Source organism: Phaenicophaeus curvirostris, chromosome 1 (assembly GCF_032191515.1).
Source record: "Phaenicophaeus curvirostris isolate KB17595 chromosome 1, BPBGC_Pcur_1.0, whole genome shotgun sequence".
Classification (NCBI taxonomy): domain Eukaryota; kingdom Metazoa; phylum Chordata; class Aves; order Cuculiformes; family Cuculidae; genus Phaenicophaeus; species Phaenicophaeus curvirostris.
Window position 1 is genome coordinate 61,239,098 of NC_091392.1, and position 6,360 is coordinate 61,245,457.

Here is a 6,360-nt window from a genome sequence, read left to right on the forward strand (position 1 = left end):
CTCGGAGGGGTGAGGGGGTGGGGGTTGTTAGTGATAAGCATTGTAACTCGTACTCTTTCATAAAGATTATTTTCCAAGTTAACTTCTTGGTTACCTCATGGGGATTTTTCTTAGTTGAGGTTTATTAAAAGAATAGGATGTGAGCGAGCATTTCCTGTGCTTGGAAGGCTTCAAGTAAGGGTAGGAATTGTGTGCATGTCCGACCTTGCCCCAGCTGTCCCAGTCTTAGGGCAAGTTGCTAAGCTTTTTGACTATGCTGGGGAAATAAATAATAGAAGTTTCCAGAAGCTGGAGAGAAGAGAGGAGCAAGTGAACTGAACTGTCTACAGAACTTCTAGACCTCTTTAAGAGACTTCACATAAGAAACTGCTAAACGCTGTCTGCTCCAAAATGATTTCTTCCTTAGCTATTCCTTTAGCTTCCTTAGCTATATGATTTCTTTCCTAGCTATTACCATGAAGTAACTGTTGTCTTATTTTCAATTATTTCTGATCCTTGCATTGGTCAAAAAAGAAATGGGAAAACCTAAACAATCAGTGAAGAATTCCCTCACTGTGTTTTTTTTTTCTTTCTGTTGCTAAGATTCTTGGAATAGGAGTTACTTTTCTCTTTAAGGCAGACATGAATTTGCTGCATGAATTTATCTTAAAAACAACTCAGAATTTAGAGGTTGTTTTTTCTTTATAGCATTAGCTGGTTCCTGGTGTATTTCTATAACATTTTCTAACAAGCTAAAGTCCAGGGGTCTTATTCTGTGGCTTCTAGTTCTGTCACTGAACCATTTCCAGAATCCCAAGGCATAGGTAGGTGGAGCATAAACTGCTGGCATTGTGTTAGCAGTTAAAGTGTTCCTCCTCCTGTTAGTAGCTGTGAAAAACTTCATTTTGGTGCATTTTCCATTGATCTGAAGCAAAGGAGAGATCCCTTTTATTAGAACTTCCAAAAGTTAGTTGAAAGTAGCAGGAAAATGAGCTTTAAGTGGATCCTGTTTCTTCATTGAATCATAGAAGAGTTTGGGTTGGAAGGGACCTTAAAAGATCATCCAGCTCCAACCCCCCTGCCATGGGCAGGGACACCTCCCACCAGACCAGCCTGCCCCAGGCCCCATCCAACCTGGCCTGGAACACCTCCAGGGATGGGGCAGCCACAGCTTCCCTGGGCAGCCTGGGCCAGTATCTCACCACTCCCAGAGTGAAGAAATTCTTCCTTGTGTCTAGTCTAAATCTGCCCCTCTCCACTTTATACTCATTGCCCCTCATCCTATCACTGCAAACCTTTGTGAACAGTCCCTCCCCCCTTGCAGGTACTGGAAGGTCACTATAAGGTCTCCTTGGAGCCTTCTCCAGGCTGAACAACCTCACCTCTGTCAGCCTTTCCTCCTATGGGAGGTGCTCCAGCCCTCTGATCATCCTTGTAGCCCTCCTCTGGACCCGTTCCAGCAGCTCCATATCCTTCTTCTGTTGAGGATTCCAGACCTGCACACAGTACTCCAGATGAGGTCTCACAAGAGAGGAAAAGAGGGGCAGAATCACCTCCCTCATTAATGAACCCTTAGGATACTGCACCCCCAATGCTTCCTCCAGAGCGAGGAAATCCCTCCGGCGTGCTCTGTGGGGCAGGAGGGGGAGGTTGGGCACGGAGCTGGATCCTAGCGTGAATGAACGGTGCTGGGTCTCAGCCAGAAAACTTTTTGCCTTCACCTGCAGCACCTGTTGTGCCCTTACACAGGCCTGGATTTTGATAAAAATCCCAAACCAAGCCCAGGTGTGTGGCCTGGCCTGAGGACAAGCAACAGGGTCCACAAGACAGAATCCACCTGTCTTCCCCAAACCACGGGGTGGTGGTTGAACCCACTTAAAAACAGCCCTTTGCAAATCCTGTCCTGGTCTGGATCTGGGGGCAGCCTTGGCTGCAGACTGTGGGTGCCCAGGAGTGCAGGGCTTGGTGCTGGAGTCACAGCCTTCCTTCCTCCCTCTCCTTTGCTTTCTCTGCCCACACATCCCCCAGTCATGTGTAAAAGCCACCATTGGGCTGTGCTGCTAGTGACAGTTACCGGAATTGCTGCACAGAGAAAAGAATGGAAAATGGGAGAGTCGTGCCTGGAGGGCACAAGGCAGCCGAGTTTAATTTTGGATATGAGATGGTGTGAGTTTGCTCTGCTGGCTCATCAGCGAAGAGGCAGAAGCAGCACAGCAAGAAGGGAGAGGGGGAAGGAGGAGGAGGGCTGGGATGGGAGGAAGACACGAGAGATCTCTGAGCTGTTGGGCCCGTTTGTCTAACTGCATCCGTACGTCCCTGATGTTAGGTCCTGAAGATCTGGGATCTAAACAGGCTATAAGTGGCTCCTTGCTGTGTTCCCAAAATCCTTCAAAAGCCTGAAGTGCTTCATGTTAACTGTTGAACTTACAGACCTGCCTGTAAACAAAAAAAAAATTACCAAACTGAAGCTGGGTTTGGTTTGCTGACATTGTTTTGTTGTGGAGGTTCTTGCCTCTTGCAAGCATCTGCTTTTAATGTATGACATAATTGCTAAGCTGGTAGAGCAGCTCCTTTAAATGAAAATTAAGGCTTGGATATGATAACTTCAAAGAGAAAAGAGACAAAGCATTTCCATGTGTGCCAAAGCACAAGTAGTGTTCAGAGAGTTATTTCTGTATCATCTGATGAAATTGTTATCCACACATGGAAGTTATCAAGATAGAGTTATTTCCAAGGGATTCTTAAAAGAGGCACCCTGGGCGTGTCCCATCTTAGGAGGTTCAAAACCATCAGTTCCTTGTGTTTGTTTGCAGTGGGGTTTTTTGTTTGCATTCCTCCATTTAAATGTTTTTTTTGCTAGAAACTCTTAAACGCCCTATGGGATAACCACCTCCCACTTATATATAACAAGGCCAAGTGCTGGTTCTTGCACTTGGGTCACAACCCCATGTAGTGTTACAGGCTTGGAGAGCAGTGGCTGGAAGGATGCCAGGAGGAGAAGGACCTGGGAGTGTTGATTGGTAGGAGGCTGAATATGAGCCGGCAGTGTTCCCCAGGTGGCCAGTGGCATCCTGGCCTGCATCAGGAAGAGCATGGCCAGCAGGACTTGGGAAGCGATCCTTCCACTGTACTTGCGCTGGTGAGGCCGCACCTTACATGCTGTGGGCAGTTTTGGGCCCCGCGCAACAGGGACATCGAGATGCTGGAGCGTGTCCAGAGAAGGGCAGCAAAGCTGGTGAGGGGTTTCGAGCACAGGCCTTATGAGGAGTGGCTGAGGGAGCTGGGGCTGTTTCATCTGGAGAAAATGAGACTGAGGGGAGACCTTATCACTCTCTACAACCACCTGAAAGGAGGTTGTAGTGAGGTGGAGGTTGGTCCCTTCTCCCTGGAAGCTACTGACAGGACAAGGGGAAATGGACTCAAGATGCACCAGGGGAGATTTAGGTCAGATTATTAGGAGGAATTTCTTTACTGAAAGGGTTATCAAACATTGGAACAGGCTGCCCAGGGAGGTGGCTGAGTCACCATCCCTGGAGGTGTTTAAAAGATGATGAGATGTCGTACTTGATTGAGGACATGGTCCTAGTGGCAGACTTAGCAGGGCTGGGCTGATGGTTTGACTTCATGATCTTTGCTAACTGAAAAATCATTCTGTGATTCCGTGATACACAATGCTGATGATTCACTGTTAAGAAAAAGCTATTAGGTAGGAGTATAGGAGTAGTAGGAAGTACCTAATTTTTTTCATTTTAGTAGCAACTTTTAATTCTTTCTTCATTGCGCTTTGCCTGCGCAGGGAGGAGCCTCGTGTATGTTGACTTTATGTATGTGCTGTCTCCTCTGGAAGGAAAACGTTCGGAGCCTGGAAGCAACTCTCTGCAATTACTGTCTTGAAAGAACAGACTTGAAATTTCAATCTAACAGTTTAAGGTTTCACCTACTTAGGTTACAGCATAAATGTTTCAGTATAAATAAATGCAGACTATTTATATAATTATTTAAAGATTAATTACTGAGATGCGTTTCTTGTAGTTGTGCTGCTATTAGAGGGTTAGGAAGACGAAGCTGCTGTAGAAAGGTGCTGCGGAGCCACCTGAAGCAACATGGGAGCTGTCGGCCAGCCAGCACAAACCTGCCACCTATTGTCAGTGTTTGTACAGAACCTGATCTCACTGCATCCACTTGAGACCCACTCTGGACAAGTTTCAGCTGCTTGGCATGTGAAGCGTGGCTGTTGCTGCTGGTTTTGAATGGAGAAAGAGCGGGCTCATCCTCCGATGCAGCAACTCCCCAGACCCTGCCGTCCACGTTCTCATCCTACAGCAACAGAGCCTGTTTCCCTGAGGCAGAAATGCTCTCCAGCTGGATAGAGGTGAGATTTCAGATTCTTTCCCTTCTCCCCAGCTTTTCCTGTAGCTCCAGGCAGCTTCCTGATCACCAGATTGTTTCTCCTGCTGTGTCACATTGCACAGGGAACTTGGGCGTCTGGGTGGGCTTTGGACAAGGAACTGGATGCTGCAGAAACTCGTGCATTCCCAAGTCCTTTATCTCCATAAGTTGCGATGGAGTCAACTATTTGTCTCCACAGAGGTTGCAGAGAGGAGTGAAAATAGTACACGCTCCTCCTAATTGGCTCTTTCATAACATGGAGACAACATTTTAGCTAGTTGTATTTCAAGTGACACAGCATTTACATCTCAACTCTAAGTCTCAGGTGTGCAGGTGGAAGTTGCTTTGATTTGCTGTCCCTGGTCCGGTGTCATAGAATGGGTGGGATTGGAAGGGACCTTAAAGATCATCCAGTTCCACCCCTCCTGCCATGGGTGGGAGATGTTTTCATCATAGCAGTCATGTCATTTCAGACAGATTCCTTGCCCTTATTTACTGAATTATATTGGTGATTTTAAAAAGATTCCTCTGAGTTCTGCCATGCTAAAGACCCACCTGAAGCAAATACCACGAAGTGCCATGAAGGGCCAGAAAGATGATCTGAAGGCTGGAGCACCTCTGCTATGAGGACAGGCTTGAGAGAGTTGGGCTTGTTCAGCCTGGAGAAGGCACTAGGGAGAATTTATGACAACTTTCCAGTACCTGAAGGGCCAACAGGAAAGCTGGGAAGGGGGTCTTTATCAGTGACAGGATGAGGGGTAATGGTTTTGAGCTGAAAGAGGGGAGATTTGGGTTAAATATTAGGAAGAAATTTGTTACTCTTACAGTGGTGAGACACTGGCACAGGTTGCCCAGGGAAGTTATGGCTGCCCCATCCCTGGAGGTGTTCAAGGCCAGGTTGGATGAGGCTTTGAGCAACCTGGTTGAGTGGGAGGTGTCCCTGCCCATGGAAGCTGGGCTGGAACTGGATGATCTTTAAGGTCTCTCATTCCATTCTTCTATGAAACACATCTAAGAAATTACTCTTCTGCTGCAGTTGTCACTGGGCAAGCTACAACCGTTGACTAGGTCCGTGACTTACCCCCAGTTTGGGGAGGGCTGTGTACTAGGGCAGGGAACTGCTTTGAGTTGGAAACAGCCCTTTTTTTGTTGTTCTTTATTGTGCACAGAGAAGACACACAGTGAAACCAGTTTAGGAGCAGCAGGAAGGTGCTTTAGTCACTGTTAACCCAGCATGGGACATGGACTAGATGACCATGGTCCCTCCCAATCCAAACCATTCTACAATTCTAACCTATGGGTCGCACTGCACCCAGTGATTTCTGGAGAAATGCCCTCCGCACCCTGAACAGAACCCAAAACCTGGGCTGATTCCAACCAGGAGTAAATTGCTGCTAAAACTTCAGTTGCAGTGCAGTCATTGATGTGCCTTCTTGGGGTGAGCACTGAGCCACGTGTTTATCTATATCGGAGCCATATATCTATCTATTATTTATATATACATATATATGTGGTTTGTTAGCCAGAAACCAAACTCTTTCAGGCAGCTCTGTTCTAGAAGTCAGCTGCCATCTCTGATGCTGCTCAGGCTGGGCCAGCACACAGATCAGATTAGCACCCCGAAGGACACGTCTCTGCCCAACAGATTTAAATTTGCAATCTTGCATACAAAGGCAAATTAGGTGCCGTTGCTCCTGATAAATGGATCACCTAGCCCAGTGTGCTGCAATAAGATATTCCAGGAAATCACCCTGGCAATATGCCTGGAAGATTTCCTAAACTGGTGCGGCTGGCTCCCTGGGAGCTGCTGTGTGCTACCTCACCTCTCCCTGCCTCTGCAGCCACACTCGGAGACTGCAGTTTAATAAACCTGGTGGCGCTGGCACCACTTTGGCAGCTGTCGCCCACAGGGGCAAACTGCCCCCCCCTCTCCAGAGCATTTGGCCTTGGCTGTCAGCACAAGCTGAACTGGCACTGAGTTTCCAGAGAGCT